The sequence below is a fragment of the Pan paniscus genome, chromosome 8 (genome assembly GCF_029289425.2).
Source record: "Pan paniscus chromosome 8, NHGRI_mPanPan1-v2.0_pri, whole genome shotgun sequence".
Taxonomy (NCBI): Eukaryota; Metazoa; Chordata; class Mammalia; order Primates; family Hominidae; genus Pan; species Pan paniscus.
The window spans coordinates 63,625,599-63,643,915 of record NC_073257.2 but is presented as its reverse complement, the minus strand read 5'-3'; the positions used below and the strand labels follow the sequence as shown (position 1 = coordinate 63,643,915).

Below are 18,317 nucleotides of genomic sequence, written 5' to 3'. Positions count from 1 at the left end.
CAATCGAGGTCTGGTACCAAGTTCTATAAGGAATAGCATGGCCCATTTTCCTCCCTGAAATTATGAACACCACTGCATGCACTTTCTGACATGGAACTCCTGTGAATTTCATTAGGACCTCATTCTACCTACAAATAATGTTTTCAGTGTTATGCCTTCCCTGTAAAAATAAACATTTTCAAAGCATTTCAAAACTGGTCTAAGGAAGAGAAAAATCATTTCAAAAATCTTCAAAAGCATACCAGACATGTCTCCATATTTTTTTAAAGGGATTTGATGGATATCTATCCATTTTGATGAGGTAAGTCTTTCCCTTCATTAAGATTTCATGTCAAAAGAATGTTTACCAAAGAAATATTTAGTTGAGGGCATGACTGTATTTATGAGAGTACCTTGTTCAGAATGGGTGTTCAGTAAATATTTGTGGGTGATTATAATCACAATTAATGATAACCATGACCTTTTTGTTGCTCCCCTTTAGGATTATTCTTCAAAAACACCCATTAAGCCACATGACAACTTAAAGGCCTACTAAAACCAGCTGACATAAGAAATAGTTCTTATTCATTTTAACAAAACCATAGATTAGGGGGCAGAGAAAGATGATGGAGTGGAACTCTCCAGTGATCATACTTGCCCCAGGAGAAGCATTGATTTGCACATATATCCATGCATGAAAATATGTTCACAAAAGCTAAGGAACCCAGGTAAGAGGTCACGGTATGTAGTTGCAGCACAATAATAAGAAAAGACACATTGATGATGATAGAAAGGCAATTTTGCATTACTCACATCATCCCTCCCCCAACCCCAGGTTGCACAGCTAAGCATGGAGAGAAATACCATCTACTTGGAGAAAAGAGAGGAAAGTGAGCACAGGACTTTGCCTTGGACCCCAACACTGGGTCTGCCACAGTAAAACCCAGCTGGACAGAAACCCCCAGACCTGTATTTCAGGCTGGTACTCACAGACTGAGCCTCTAGAACACTCTGGCACCAGATGAGACCACGAAGCTCCAAGTTTCACCCTTGCTTGGGGAACCCAGTCTCTAGCTTGCACCACCATGGGGCTTACATCAACAGCTCTGGGCTCTGGACATCCCTCAGCAGCAGGCAGTCCTGGCCGCAGTGGCCTCTGGCTTCTAGTGTGCCCTAATTCCATGCCAGGTACCTCTGACCAATGTTTCTAGCTTGTTCCAGCACTGGGAGGGCTGTAGTGGTCCCAAGGATTCTGGAAGCACCATCTGCCAAGGGCTTCTGCCACCCCAGCACCATGCCTACGACAGAGAGCCACAGGCTTATTGAATGAAGCACCATGCTAGCCACATCTGTCCTGGCCTTCTGAACTACCCCAGGACTGCAACTGCTGTGGCACACCTGAGACTATGAGGAGCACCGTGCCACCCACAGCTGCCCCAGCTTCTGATACACCTCAGCGCTGTACCTGCCGCAGGGCTTTTCCTAACAAAGCCAGTCTTCAAAGACTGGAATAAATACCTAATTCCTCAAATATGCAGACACAAGGATCAAGAACTATTGGGGAAATATCATATCACTAAACAAACATAATTGCTTGAAAAAGATTCAAAATAGTTCTTTTAAGAAAGCTCAGCAAACTCCAAGAAAATATAAAGAAACAATTCACCAAATGAAGAAATCAATAAGTGACCAGAATGAGAAATTTAATACAGGATTTGAAAAAAGTCAAACAGAAATCTTGGAAGAAAACAATACAAAATGAAAAAATGCAATAGAGGTCACTGACAGTAGAAAAGATCATGCAGAAGAAACCATCTGTGAAACTGAAAACATACAGTCAGAAATATATGGAAATATACAGTCAGATAAGAAAAAATATGAAAAGTAAAGAAATTCTTGTAATATTTCTAGCTTACAAGGTGTATGGAACAGCATCAAAAGAGAGAATGTGGCCGGGTGTGGTGGCTCTCACCTGTAATCCCAGCACTTTGGGAGGTCAAGGCAGGTGAATCACCTGAGGTCAGGAGATCAAGACCAGCCTGGCCAACATGGTGAAACCCCATCTCTACTAAAAATACAAAAATTAGCCAGGCATGGTTGCACATGCCTGCAATCCCAGCTACTCGGGAGGCTGAGGCAGGAGAATCACTTGAACTCAGGAGGTGGAGGTTGCAGTGAGCTGAGATTGCAACACTGCACTCCAGCCTGAGCAACAGAGTGAGACTCCATCTCAAATAAATAAATAAATAAATAAAAGAGCAAATGTACAAGTCATGGGAGTTAAATAAGGAAAAGAGAAAGATAAAGGGGTTAGAACATTTATTTTAAAAAAACAGTTGCAGAAAACTTTCTCAATCTGGAGAATGATGTAAGTATCTAAGTACAAGGTCAAAAGTCTCCAATCATATCTAATCCAAAAAAAAAAAAAAAAAGATTTCCCTAAGACATAGTACAATCAAACTCAAAAATCAAAGCCAAAGAGAAGATCCTGAAAGCAGCAAGAGAAATGAAGCAAATAACTTACAAAAAATTATAATACAGCTAGCAGAAGACTTCGCAGCAAAAATCTTACAGGCCAGGAGAGAGTGGGATGGCATACTTAAATTGTTAAAACAAACAAACAAACAAACAAAAACAAAAAACAAGGAACCCAGCTAAGAATACTGTAGCCAGCAAAGCTGTCCTTCAGAAATGAAGGAGAATTAAAGACATTTTCAGAAAAACAAAAGTTGAGTGGGTTCATTACCATCTACCTCATTACAAAAAGTGCTAAACAGAATTCTTTAAGCTGAAAGCACAAAAGCTAGTGAGTATCACAAAAACTCTGAAAGTATAAAACCCGCTGGTAAAAATAAGTACACAGTTAAATTCACAATACTCTAATACTGTAATGCTATTTGTAAATTACTTATGTCTTTTGTATGACAAAACAGACACATAGACCAATGGAACAGAAGAGACAGGGCAGAAATAAATCTCCACATTTACAGCCAACTGATTTATGACAAAGGCACCAAGAGTATATAAGGGCGAAGGGGCGTTCTCTTCAATAAATGGTGTAGGGGAAACTGAATATCCACATGTAGAAGAATGAAATTAGACCCTTATCTCACATCATATACAAAAATAAACTAAAAATGATTTAAATACTTAAATGTAAAGCCAAAAACTATAAAACTATTAGAAGAAAACCTAGGGAAAAGGTTCCATGACATTGGCCTGGGCAATGAATTTTTGGATATGACACCAAAGGCAATGGCAACAAAATCAAAAATAGACAAATTACATCAAAATAAAAAGCATCTACATAGCAAAAAATAATCAGCAGTGTGAAGGGACAACCTACAGAATGGGAGAAAATATTTGCAAACTATGCCTAAAATATGTAAGAAACTAAGACAATTTAATAGCAAGAGTACAAGTAACTCCATTAAAAATGGGCAACGTCTGTTCTCCAAAAACCTTCTGAAATAAAAAACAAATAAAAAATAAAATGTATCTAATATCTCCCCAAAATAGGCAAAGATCCTGAATAGACATTTCTCAAAATAAGACAAACAAATGGCCAACAGGTATATTAAAAAATGCTCAACATCACTAATCATCAGAGAAATGCAAATTAAAATTCCAATGTGGTATCACTTCACACTTGTTAGAATGGCTATGATCAAAAAGACAAAAGATAACAAGTATCACTGAAGATCTGGAGAAAAGGAAATCCTGGTGTACTTTGGTGTGAATGTAAATTAATACGCCATTATGAAAACAGTATAATGTTTCTTCAAAAAGTTAAAAATAGAAGTACCATATAATCCATCAATGCCAATGTATATATACTTATATACCAATATACACCAACACTAGGTATATATCCAAAGGAAATGAAATTAGTATATTGAAGAGATATTTGCACTTCCGTGTTCATTGCAGCACTATTCACAATAGCCAAGCTATGGAATCAACCGAAGTGTCCATCAGTGGATGAATGGATACAGAAAATGTCACAAACATGTACGATGGAATACTATTCAACCTTCTAAAGAGAAGGAAATCTTGTCACTTGAGACAACATGGATGAACCTAGAAGACATCACGTTAAGTGAAATAAGCCAGGCACAGAAAGAAATTTATTGCATGATCTCACTTATACGTAGAATCTAAAAACCTTATCTCACAAAAGTAAAGAGTAGAATGGTGGCTACCGGGGGCTGGAGTGGGGAGGGATTTTGGAAGGGGTTGAGAAGATATTGGTCAAAGGATACAAAATTTCAGTAATGTAGGAGGAATAAGGTCAAGAAATCTATTGTATAACATCATGACTATGGTTAATAATATTCCCGTGTTCTTGAAAAATGCTAATAGATATAAAGTGTTCTCACCACAAAAATGGTAACTACCTGTGGTAATGCATATGGTAATTAGCTAGACTTAGTCATTCCACAATGTATATATACTTCAAACTATCATTTTTTGCATGGTAAATACAGTCATGTGCCACATAATGATATTTCCGTCAGTGATGAATCATATATATGATGGTGATCTCAATTAGATTGTAATACTGTGTTTCTACTGTGTCTTTCTATGTTTAGACATATTTATATACTCAGATACTTATCATTGTGTTAAAATGGCCTAAAATATTCAGTAGAGTAACACACTGTACAGGTTTGTAGCCTCAAAGCAATAGGCTGTATTGCATATCTTAGGTGTGTAGTAGATTATAGCATCCAGGCTTTTGTAAATATACTCTATGATGTCTGCACAATAAAATTACCTAACAATGCATTTCTTTGAACATATCTCTGACCTTAAGTGACACATCTGTACGTGCAATTTTATCTGTTAATTCTTTAATTTTTTAAAAACATTTTTAAAAAAGAAAAGAGAAACATATTTTTTGCTATCTTTAGTTTACTTTTTTTTTTTTTTGAGATTGAGTCTCACTCTGTAGCCCAGACTGGAGTACAGTGGTGCGATCCTGGCTCACTGCGACCTCTGCCTCCCGAGTTCAAGCAATCCTCCTATCTCAGGCTCCCGAGTAGCTGGGATTACAAGTGCACACCACCAGGACTGGCTAACTTTTTTGTATTTTCAGTAGAGACAGGGTTTCTTCATGTTGGCCAGGCTGCTCATGAACTCCTGATCTCAAATGATCCACCCACCTCGACCTCCCAAAGTGCTGGGATTCAGGCGTGAGCCACCATGCCCAGCCTTATTTTACTTTTCTTTAACCTGACAGTTAACCACTGATGTTACTTTTTGGGAGCTAGGTTATATATTTTTTAGGTTCTTGATTAAATGGTAAATATTCCAGAAGATACATATGCAGTATACATGCTGACTTGATTAATTTTTTGTAACACCTCAGGGTAGAGATGCTATTTTCATGATCAACACAATAAATAAGAAACAAATACCTTTGTTTGCAAGAAAACCAAGTTTCCCAAGCATAATATGATTACGTAAGTTTTACTATTTCTTAGCTTCTATGCACTAATTCTAACCTAATGAAAAAAGTCAAGGTTCTTATTCTATGTTGAATAAGATATTTAAGTTACTGTATTCAGCACTTAAATAATCTATGTCCCAAAGGGAAAACACTGGGAAAGCTATTCTTTTAAATCACATGATAGTCAGTGAGCTGAGGCTTGTATTTATGATAAAGAAATCATTATGTTGAAAGTAACTTTTGTTTTTACTCTAGCCGATCTCTTCTTGTCCGTACATCAAGAAAGAAAATTAGCTATTTTTTAAAGGCAAAGCTAGCAAACTTAAAATGCATCTTGTATATTCTCTGGAGTAATTACTTGGGTATTTTATCCATTAATTTGATAATTTGCAGGATATTAATGAAAAAAGAATTTACTACAGAATTGATGTCATTATGTCCCAGAAACTTATTTACTCCTATCATCATAATTTTCAGAAATATGTGTCTGGAGCAATTTAAATAGCCATAGGAATGCCAGACCTTATATCCAGACCCATGCTGATAAACCTATAATTCCGTTATCTCAAAAGTGCTATCACTTGAAAAATTTGCAAGTTGACTTGAAAACTGAAATGAGGTCAGTAGTTGCATTTAAACTTCTTCCAGTCTTCCTAACTAATTTAAAGTATGAATAGTAAAATAAATTGGGAACTTGCAAACTATTACATTTCAGATAGGTATCTAAGTTCTTTAATAGAAACACATAATCATAAGTCTATTCAACTGCTTCAGGTCTAGTGTTATTAGGCAATCCAAAGGACTTAGGTTAATGCTACAAACACCTAGTGCAAAAGTGGGAAACTCCTGACATGTGACACAAGATGAGACAGATGAGCAGCTTTCTTAGGTTGCTTGGCACCTCATCAAAGTCAGTACTCAGAAAACAGTATCCTCTCCCTCTCTTTTCTAAAACCAAAAAGGAGACCCCTTTCTCCTTGGCTCAGGCTGGTGCATGTCTCCCAGCAGGTTTCAGCACAGATGGAATGCAGTAGAATGGTTGGAGCTGAGACTGGGCCCCTGAGGAGGTTGCTGTCAGGCCAACACTGGAGGACCAGGTCTTGTTGGCTCAGAGAGGCTTGCGTCTCCCAGCAAGTCCCTGCACAGCCAGGAAAGAAACTATAAAACTACTAGAAGAAAATATTGGAGAAACATTATAGGACAGTGGCCTGGGTCAAGATTTTTTGGGTAAGACCTACAAAGCACAAGCAACAAAAGCAAATATAGGAAAATGGAATTACAATGAGCTAAAAAGCTTCTGCATAGCAAATGAAACAACAAAGCGAAGAGAAATCCTACAGTATCGAAGAATATATTTGTAAACTATCCATCTGACAAGGGATACACTGAAAAACTTGAAGAGCTAGGCACGGTGGCTCACGCCTGTAATCCCAACACTTTGGGAGAATGAGGCAGGCGTTTCACTTGAGGTCAGGAGTTCGAGACCAGCCTGGCCAACATGGTGAAACTGCGTCTCTACTAAAAATACAAAGATTGCTTGAACCCAGGTGGAGGTTGCAGTGAGCTGAGATCACGCCATTGCACTCCAGCCTGGGTGACAGAGCAAGACTCCGTCTCAAAACAAAACAAAACAAACTCAAACAATTCAATCACTTCAAAAAAATCATTATCATCAAATTTAAAAGTGGGTAAAAGACCTGAATAGATATTTCTGGAAAAAAGATCTACAAATGGCAAACAGGTGTATTTCAAAAAATGCTCAAAATCACTAATTATCAGGGAAATGCAAATTAAAACCACAAACAGATATCATCTCACCCCAGTTCGAATGGCTATAAAAAGAGAAAGGATAACAAGTACTGGAGAGGATGTAAATAAAGGGGTTCTCTTTTACGCTGTTGGTGGGAGTGGAAATTAGTGCAGCTATTACAGAAAACATTATGGCGATTCCTCAGAAGCCTAAAAAGAGAACTACTACATGATCTGGCTATCTCACTGCTGAAAGGAAATCAGTACATGAACGTGATATCTGCACTCCCATGTTTACTGCGGCATTATTCACAATAGTCAAGATATGGAAGCAACATAAGTGTCTATCAGTGGATACATGCATAAAGAAAATGTTAGATATATACACAATGGAATCTTTTTTTTTGAGACGGAGTCTCGCTCAGTCGCCCAGGCTGGAGTGCAGTGGCGCGATCTGGGCTCACTGCAAGCTCCACCTCCCAGGTTCATGCCATTGTCCTGCCTCAGCCTCCCGAGTAGCTGGGACTACAGGCGCCTGCCACCACGCCCGGCTATTTTTTTTTTTTTTTTTTTTGTATTTTTAGTAGAGACGGGGTTTCATCGTGTTAGACAGGATGGTCTTGATCTCCTGACCTGATAATCTGCCTGCCTCGGCCTGGCGTGAGCCACCACACCCGGCCCACAATGGAACCTTAATGGGCCATAACAAAGGATAAAATCTTGTCATTTGCAGCAATGTAGATGGAACTGGAGGTCACTGTGTTAAGTGAAATAAGCACAGCACACAAAGACAAACATCACATGTTTCCTCTCATACGTGGGAGCTAAAAAGGTGGATCTCATGTTGGTTGAAAGTAGAATGGTGGTTACTAGAGGCCTGGAAGGAAAGGAAGGATGGGGAATGAAGAACAGTTGGCTAATGGGTACAAAAATAAAGAGAGAGAAGCTATCAGTTCTAGTGTTCAATAGTATAGTATTTTATAGTTATACAGTTAATAATAATTTGTTGTATATTTCAAAATAGCTAGAAGAATTGTAATATTCCCAACACAAAGAAAAAATAAATGTTTGAGGAGATGGATATCCCAATTACTCTGATGTGATCATTCCACATTGTAGACATGTATCAAAGTATCACATGCATCCCAAAGATATGTACTACTATGGCATATAAATTATTTTATTTTATTTTTAGAGACAGGGACTTGCTTTGTCACCCAGACTGGAGTTCAGTGATGTGCTTATAACTCACTATAGCCTCAAACTCCTGGGCTCAAGCAATCTTCTGCCTCAGCCTCCTGAGTAGCTGGGACTACAGGCACGTGCCACCATGCCCAGCTAATTAAAACAATTTTCTTTGTAAAGACAAGGTCTCTAGACCCGTCTTAGCTTCAAGTGACCCTCCTGCCTTGGCCTCCCAAAGTGCTGGGATTACAGGTGGAAGCCACTGTGTCCAGCCTGACATATCAATTTAGAAAAAAGAAAAAGAGCATCCTTTTCCAGGTATTGTGAACTTCTTGTAGAATGCAGAAATATATAAGATTTTAATTCTTATTATTATAACAACCAACCTAATATTCATGAAGGTCTTACTATGTGTATGACACAGTGCTAACTGCATTAATCTATTGCAGTTATTACTTCCATTTTGCAGATGGGAAAAATGAGGTTTAGGGGAGTTAAATAACTTGTTCTTGATTACTCAGCTGGAAATTATTAGAGTCTGAATATAGGTCATCTAATTCTGGAGCTTACACTTTTATCCAATATTGAACTATTTAATAACTAAATAAGTCTAGTGCTATTTGAAGCAAAAACAACTTCTTGCCTTGATTTTTGTAATCTAGGCTAATTTTTCCACGATGAAGAGATAAAAAGGTAATTATTTCATATAATTTTTGAGGAAACAAATTACTGTGCTATGCATAAATATATCATATCATAGCAATATTTTATTCGCTAATAGTATGCTCACAAAAACTTTTTGAGGTTTGAGTTCCACCTCTGTCAATTAGTGTCTTTGTGAAAATGGAAGTGGCTTATTTTTCTTTGTTTTGTTGTTAACATCACTGAGCATCTATTTTTCCATAGGTAAATGAATCTAACAAATGAATATAATGACAATATAAATGTCTACTATTTAGTTTCCATAGGGATTAAATGAGATAATGTAGATAAAGTACTTAGGTCAGTGCCCAGCATATTGTAACTGCTCAATAAATGCTTTCAAACAATTTAAAAATTGAACATTAAAATAACAGTAATAATATTCTGTAGTTAGGAAGATTATAAAGAAAAGTCAACCTTAGTGTGCATGAGCTTTTGAGGGTAGAAAGGTATCCTTTAAGAAAATTACATTTAACGAGGTTGACAATGCAAGCTAGTAGTGCTGTATCTAATTTGATTGACCTTAGTTTTTAAAAGAGTTCATCTAAATAAGGGTCTTTCTGTAAAACCTCAGGAGATCCAATTTTTAAAATACTATATTCTATTAAATCAGATGATGGATATCTAAGACAGCACACTTCTTGGCACATAGGCCTCAGAAAATGCTAGAACGTATGCTAGTGAAAGTGTAGTTATTGATTCTATTGCTATTACTATTATCTCGTTCTGTCTGTATCTGTATTTTCTCTGCTTCTCCGAGGCACTAAAATGAGAGCCTCACAATTGCCCAGGGAAGCAAGTCCTTGGACTTGGAAAGGCTGCAGAATCAATTTCAGGGTCAGACAGTTTTGTTTGATTTTTACAATCCAGAGACCGGGCTCATGTCAAACTGCAGAAAGAAACACATTCCAGATTTACACAAGGGTTAGAGAAAGACTGAATGATTGCATTTGCTCAAGTTGACTCTCAGGATGAGAGATGCACTTTTTTATACTTTTTTAAACATTGATGCCAAACCTTCTTTTAGTAACGTAGAAAAGCACAGCTGTCACTGGCCTCAGGACTGACAAGCAAAATGCAGAGATTCCCTTTTTCCAGCTGAGATCATCTCCAGATAAGAATTACTCAACTGGGAATGGGAAGGTGGAAATTGCACAATCCTGAACTGTAGAATATGGTGGCTTCACATAGCAATTGAGAACTTGAAATGAGGTTAATCTAATTGAGATGTGCTATAAATGCAAAATATACACTGGATGACAAAGACTGTGTGAGAAACAGAATTTAATGTGATGCAAGATTTCCTAAGACTTACCATCTGTGGTTTACTAGCATTTATTTTTTTAATTTTTAATTTTTGAGGGTACATAATAAGTGTATATATCTATGGGTCACATGAGATATTTTGATCCAGGCATGCAATGCATAATAATCACATCAGGGTAAGTAGGGTGTCCATCACCTCAAGCGTTTATCTTTTGTGTTTCAAGCAATCCAAATATACTCTTTTAGTCATTTTAAAATGAACAATTACATTAATTTTTACTATAGTCATCCTGTTGTGCTAGCAAATACTAGGTCTTATTTATTCTTTCTAACTATTTTTCATGCCCATTAACCATCCCCCCACTACTACCCTTCCCAGCCTCTGGTAACCATTCTTCTACTCTCTATCTCCATGAGTTCAACTGCTTTTAATTTTTAGTTCTCACAGATAAGTGAGAACATGGGATGTTTGTCTTTCCGTGCCTGGCTTATTTCACTTAACATAGGCTAGCATTTATACTGCATATTTTTAACTATAATATAATTAGGTTCGCAGAGTCTAAAATGGGAAGTCATTTCATCTACTTTATAGATGAGAATAAGTATGGTTAATAGTTATTGTTTGCTTATGTGCCATGTACTGTGCAAAGCATGTTTCATTCATAATTTCATTTAATCTTGCTCTATTAAAAAGTTAGACACTTAACTCCATTTTATAGATGAGCTAACTGAGTCTTGGAGGATTTAAGTAACGTGCTTAAGATTACACAGCTGAAGCCTAGTTATGTAAAGAGGTCAGTTTGGCTTCAAAGACCACACTAATACTAACTTATTTCTCTGGTCTCCCATTGAATCATTTGTGGAAAAGCACTGAATTGCACCATATACACACACAAAAAATTAAACAAAATGTTTTTTTTTAATTCCTCTAAATCTCTGTGTGGTACAAGGATATCTCCTTGCAGATAAATAGTTCTTCTGAAGTATCTGACCTTATCTGCTTCCTAGAAAATGCAGTCAAGTTGCAAATAAGGTGCAGTGTTTTCTTCTGTTACTGAATAAAACAATGTGGGTCAAATTGTACCTGAAGGTACTTAGAATCCAATTATACTTGATTCCTTGTTAAATCACTTATGCTAGTAACTGAACTTGTTAAAAGAGTAATTCCCAAGTATTTAAGGATAGAATGTTGTTATAAAATACATTTTGCCTTTTATTGTATGTCTTTATTTTTCACACGCACATTGCATTTATTTGAGAGACAGAGCAAGAAAGGACAGAAATGTTGGTGAGAGAAGAGGCCAGAGACCCAGCCAATGCCCACTTCTTATTTGTTACTGTCTGTCAGGTGTTTCCAGCTCATCTTTTCTGATTTGTGATTATTATTTTTTGGTGGTTCTGGATTTGCCTGCATGTGCTGCCACAGAGGTACTCATATGTCTCAGAACAGACACATTCAAACACACAGGACACATCAAGCTGGAACTAGCCAGCAATTGGGGTAACCCAGGGGCTGTTCTCCACTTTGCATACCTTCTTCTGACCAGTTAAATATAAGTTTCCTAGTTCTGGGAGCAGAAGGGTCAGGCAGTTGCCCTGAATGTTGAGTTCCTTAAGCTGGGTAGACTCCCCAGTTTCCCTAGGCTGCAAGATCAGGTTGTTATCCCTAAAGCTGGGTATCTGCAACTTTGTGAGCTTCTTAATATCTGGTTGCAGGATTTCAAAATCATTGTCACTTACATAAGAGTGCACGGAAGGTGGTAAGGTAGATGAAGTTTCCAGGAAGAGAATTTTCATTCAAATTGTACATCAAGTCCAGAAGGTCAAGAGCTGGGTAGAAAGCAAAATCCTTCAGGCAAAGTATTTAGCCCATTCATGCCCAGGTTCACGTGTTTGAGTTTCTGAAGGCTGCCGATCTGTGTGGACAGCTCCTCAATCTGGCTATTAAGGAAGTTGAGCACTTCCAAATTCTTCAGTTCTTCTGTGTTTGGTGGCACCACTGTGAGCTTGTTATGGCTGAGGACCAGTTGTATGGTATGGGATAAGGAAAATGTGCCATTGACATACAGCATGTTGTAGATGACCTAGCCACCCTGTCCACTTCCTGGCTCTCCACAAACTTTTTCAGAGTCTTGGACATGGTCGTGAAGAGCAGCACCTAACAACGTGGGCATGGAATGACAGATTGCGGCAGGATGCACTTTTATTGTACTTCTCAAGCTATTTACATGTATTTGCTAGAAGAGCAACCTTTCTTTTTGAACTTGGCCAAATGTATAAAGCCATGGTTATTTGAATACTTATTTTATGATAGCGTAGTGATAAGGGAGACGGTCAACACATTTTGGTAGAAAGATGCCTGGGAGATAAATCCCTGAATGAAACTTGAACTGTATCCTCATCTGTATGGTACTTCTAAAAGACAGATATTGTCTAATAACTGAGAGTAAAGAATCTCCTTGCTGTTCACCAGTTTTATGTGCCTGAAGTAGTGACAATAAATTGACAGTAGTCCACAGAGCAGAAAGGAAGGGAAAACAGCAAACAAAGGCCACTACAAACCCAGCAATAGCACAAAGCAGGCCAAAAATTGTTAACTAGGTCAAAGAATTATGTTCTTGGTTCCTTTCTTCTAGGGATCTATAAGATAGTTCAAATATGTTGTTTCACTTATCTGTACACTCTTTCCCTGGAGGAATAGAGCTTGGTAGAGCTTCCCATTCAGCAAGAGATAAAATGGAAGCAGAAAAGAGAGCACTGACTTGGCCCAAGTCCGTTAACTAGTTTGTAATAGCTGCTCAAAGCACTCAAAATCTCCTTCAAGGGAGTAAGTGGAGAACCCAGTGAATGCTGAGCTATCTAGGAAGCTTTCAAAGAAGAGAATTCAGAATTCACAGGAATGTGTAAGAAACCAATTTGAGGCTGTATATTTTAACAAAATTGTCACAAATTTTCATGGTATATGCTTATAAAAAGAAATGGCAAGGATAATGCTATAGTTAGCCAGCAGTTATGCATGAAGTGTTATTACAGAAATTATTTAACTGTCATGGGAAATGTCCCGACTTAAGACAAAATGAAAGCAAATCAACAATGTAGGACTTCTGTCAACAAAATGAAGGGAAGAAATTTAAGCTCAGATTCTAAGCAATTTATCAAGATAGCCGCTAATTTAAAATATGTCAAACTGAGCACAGAGAAGAACTTTCACAAAATACTCAAGAATTTCAGCTTATTTAAACATAATATACTCTAGCTTTCCTCCTCTGTTAAAGATTTTTATGAAAAAAATTCTTTCAATAAAAGTAATCTTTAAATCCCCCTGATCTGGTGTCATGATTCCTTGTCCTTGGAATTTCCCTCTGCTTTCCCTACTCTGCATTCAGATGCCTGACAGTGTTGACTCCTCACCCGACTCCACCCCTTTATGCGATCCTCTTCGGTATTTCCACAGCATTGAAAGTCTTTACCATATACTAATCTTATACTTATTTATTCTTACATAATCTTAAAAACCTATCTATATTGAAAAATGTGTCATATAATGATACTAGTCAATACCATTTGGGTCCTTGTCAACAATTTGACACCATGCTAAATGTTTTACATGTACCATTTTATTTAATCTTCATGATAACCCATTGAAGTAGGCACATTTATCATCCTCATTTTACATCCCTAGAAAAGTAAAAGCTTACCAAATCCTTATGACATTTTATCTTTAGAAAGTGAGACTGGAAGAGGACCTTGACTGCCAGGCTAAGAAACATAAATTTCCATATTTTCACACATCAAGCAGATATCTACTGAATGCCTACCATGCCACAGTCTCTGAACAAAAGGCTGAGGACACATAAGTAAGTAGAGTGTAATTTCTGTCTCCAAAGAGTTCCCAGTCTAGTGGATAATTTGGCCAGGGAAACATACAATTGCAATTATTGGATCAAATAAGCTACAATATAAAGTGTGTAGGAGGTACCACAGCACAGAGGATGAAAGGATTAACTCAGAGAAGTCTTTGCAGAAGATGTTTGGGCTGGCTTGTGGAATGATTAGGAAAGAAGAAAAAGAATGGCAGGTACAAATGCCCATTACAGGAGAGACTGTGGTTAGAGAGGCTAAATCAGCTATGCTAGAGGAACAGATGGGACAGGTTTTGGAGACCCTGGCATAACCTGGCTAAATAATCCAGACTTTATTCTATAGGAAATAGAAGGCACTGATGGATTGTTAAGTAACAGGGAACTGCTGTTGAGAGCATGGTGACAGGAGTTGCAATGTTCAGAATAAACCCCAGGTTATCCTTGACTTTCTCTATGAGTTTCCCATTATTCATCTTCCTTGTCCTTGAAGTCTGGCCTGTCCTGGCCTCCCTACTACTCTGGGCTCTTTACACTTTTATTTTTTATGTTAGTTGCTTCTTTCCCTTTCAACTACTTTGAGATGTCACCAGTTTATTCTGTTTAGGATTCATTATGTGTATTTAATGTCATTTACACATAAGGAGAGCCAAGGGTGTTTGTGTGCGTGTTAGGAAGAATACAATGAACTAAGATGAATGAGACATGGCTCCTGTTATTTCAATAAAATTGGGGGTTACTAATTTTAATCTTAAAATCAAATATTTGTGACTACTTTATATTTTTCTCACTTGAATACTAAATTAGTTTTGCCCACATGTGACTCTTGATTGACTTGTAAAATATCTGTAGTATGTAGGTTGTAAGAGGGGAAAACACTCATAAAAATTAAACACATGTAAACCATGTATATAAAAAATTCAGCAATAGTTGGGTGTATAGTTGGTGCTTGGAAAAAGTGTAAATTGAATCTGAATCTAAAGTGCAGTTGGCTAGCAGAATTTCAGTCCCTGTGATACCTGCAGGACAGATGTGAAGGGGAACAAATAAAAGACCTTTCATACCCATTAAATTACATCTTGTAGGCAGATACCCACCAACTTACCTGACCATGGAGATCAACAGCTACTTGCAACTGGCCTGCAGATTGTGTGTGGGAAGATTTCTTGGCTATCAGAAAAAGTCAAGAGTTCATTTTATGTACCCAGCTCAAAAAAAGTTTAACTATCCACTCATTTTTGTACAATATCTCAAGCCTCATTCAGAATAAAAAAGCCATGTCATGAGTTGGTGACTGCTGCTTGAAGTTTTCTGTCATAGTCCTTGAAAAGAAACTTTGAAATGTGTTAATATTTGAAACTAGAGTGTCCTAATTTTTAAGGCGTCAGTAATAATACCATTATCGCAATTCATTTTTGTCCAACTCTATTTATTTATTTATTTATTTATTTATTTATTTTTATTTTATTTTTTTTTTTGAGATGGAGTCTTGCTCTTGTCGCCCAGGCTGGAATGCAATGGCATGATCTCAGCTCACTGCAACCTCCATCTCCCGGGTTCAAGCAACTCTCCTGCCTCAGCCTCCTGAGTAGCTGGGATTACAGGTGCCCGCCATCAGGCCTGGCTAATTTTTGTATTTTTAGTACAGATGGTGTTTTACCATGTTGGCCAGGCTGGTCTCGAACTCCTGACCTAGTGATCCGCCTGCCTCTGCCTCCCAAAGTGCTGGGATTACAGGCATGAGCCACTGCGCCCGGTCCCAACTTTGTCTTAAGAACAAAATATTCCTTACATGATTTAAGAACTCTTCATTCTATAAAGTAATAAAGCCATACATTTGTCAGTTTAATAATATAAATACAGTTTTCATTTGATTTATCATAATTATTTCTTTACTTTTTTCATTCAACAATCAAAGTAGTATCTCATATATTAGCTCTGAGAGTCTCCATACAAACTTTACCCAAGGGGACATTTGAATAAAATTCTTAAAGAGAATCTCTCTTAGATTTTCTTGTGCCCATTCAAAATGAGATAAAATCAAAAGTTTGTTGAAAATAGAATGGTTATTTCTACTCCATCCTTCTGTTAGTCAGATTGTAATGGCTCCGGGAATGTTACCGGTTAGTATTTTCATTGATCCTGTTGTGATTAACCTCATCTATCCCTGACCTGGAGGGTAAACCCAATTATAGGAGATTTTGAAAGAACAAATATCAAATTAAATGTGATATAAACAGGTTACAAAACTCTGAAGATACAGATTAGATGCAGACAAATGAGTTATCCAAACAGGACCTACTCATCTCTACACATAATTTTATCACTTCTCCCTCTTGACTGAAATGCTCACTATATAATTGTGGAGCTTTCTCTCAAATCCCCGTGCATAACTATTCTGATATTTAATTCTTTCTAATATCACATATTTATGCAAAACCTCTAGGACAGTAGAAATATTGAAATTGACCCACAACTGAATTATCTTTTCCATTTATTGGCTATGTGGTCTCAGGAAAGTTACTTAGATAACCCACGCTGTATTTTCCTACAGGATTGCTTATAAGGATTAAACCGGATAGTCAGTGCCTCGGCCAAATTCAAAATACACTAAGAACTCAGTAAATGGCCCCTCTTACCAATAAAATTCCAGATTAGTATTCAAGATGTCCTACCTTCCCATAAAAATACTGTGATCACATATTCTCTTTCTTAAAGTTTCTTTATTATTTATAACTTTTACACTAAACTTGTTCAAAGCTGGGTTTATTTTATTAGAACAACAAATGTCACCTGTTATATTTGCTTATTTGCACCCGTATATTCAGCATAACGAAAAACCTCTCACATGAGCAATTACAAAACTCATTACACTTCTAAAGTCAAGGCCATTAAATTTTTCAATACATTACAATTGTGACTTGCTGGAAGATCAGTGATGACTGTTTCTTTTTTTGTCTCATGTTATGAAATCTCAAGAAATCAATCAGTTTTTTTGATTACAAAAAGTTCCTTTATTTGGACACAATATTGAAATAACTTGTCAGAATGTTAAGAGCTCAATACTCATTTCTCCTAATTGCTTTGAATAGTAGTACACAGAATCTCATTACAAACTTTGTTCTCTACTGTAATGTAGTTTGAAAATCATATCCCAGCCAAGTTAATATTTGCTTGTTCAACTTTTACAGTAATTACAGTTGTTTTGGAAAAATGGCATGAGTAGAAACCAACTCAAGGGCATAGATGTGAGACCAATGGAGACATACAGTTAGAATTGCAGAACTTGATGAGGGCCTGCTAGCTGTCTCATGTTGTAAACTTAAATGGCCATTTCCGAGGCAGTGTAACAATGCATATGAAAATTTCACAGAGTCCACAAATTCAGTCCTCATAAGAAAAGCCAATGGGCAGCTCATAAATAGAATCTCATCTTTCATTTCTATCACTTGTTTTTCTTGGATGAATGCTTACTTCCTGTATGATGAATGTTCATAATTCTTCTTAGTTGTCAGTAGTTATCCAAGTTTCCTAAGCAATATACTTAGAAGATGGAAACCAAGGGAAGAGAGTTGAATATTGTAACTGAAACAGCTTGCAAAAGTGTTGATCTGATGTGTATTTCATCATCCACATAATTGTTACTGTACTGCTTAGTAATTAGCTGTGAATGATAAGTGGCCCATGTAAATGAGCATATTGCAACTATTACTAATATAGAAATCTTTTGTAAGACCTTAGAATTTACAAACTGTGTTCACATGCATTATCCCATTTAATTAATTTCACCTTTATCTTTTTTTTCCTGCCAACTCCAGCATTTCAGGGATCAGCTAGAGGAAAAACAGACAGCATGTGATCATATTACAGAGGGACTCTGCGATTCTCAGCATCTCTGAGGGATGTTTGTAGTTTAATAAATATTGAGGGAGATGTAAAACCTATGCCACCTGGTAAGCCCTGGCTCTACCATGACGTTGCTCTGTGACCTCGCGCAACATTCTTAAGTACATAAATATGTACATAAATGTACACAAATATATCTGTGTATTAAAGTTTCTGAATCAAAGTTTTCTTCGTAAAAAGGTGAGGACCAGCCTGCCTCATGTCAAGAAAGATTAGAC

The 18,317-nt window shown here is 37.1% G+C and overlaps 1 protein-coding gene and 1 long non-coding RNA gene across 5 annotated transcripts in view; both read right to left on the bottom strand.

The window, feature by feature from the left end:
* Positions 1-18,317, bottom strand: part of PRKG1 (protein kinase cGMP-dependent 1) — a 1,295,238-nt gene that overhangs the window by 951,306 nt on the left and 325,615 nt on the right. The gene's annotated exons all lie outside the window — the stretch shown is intronic.
* Positions 1-18,317, bottom strand: part of LOC134731099 (uncharacterized) — a 133,128-nt gene that overhangs the window by 28,249 nt on the left and 86,562 nt on the right. Inside the window, exon 2 of the long non-coding RNA XR_010113185.1 lies at positions 1-18,317. This exon is cut by the window's left edge and continues 28,249 nt beyond it. This is a non-coding gene — a long non-coding RNA (uncharacterized LOC134731099).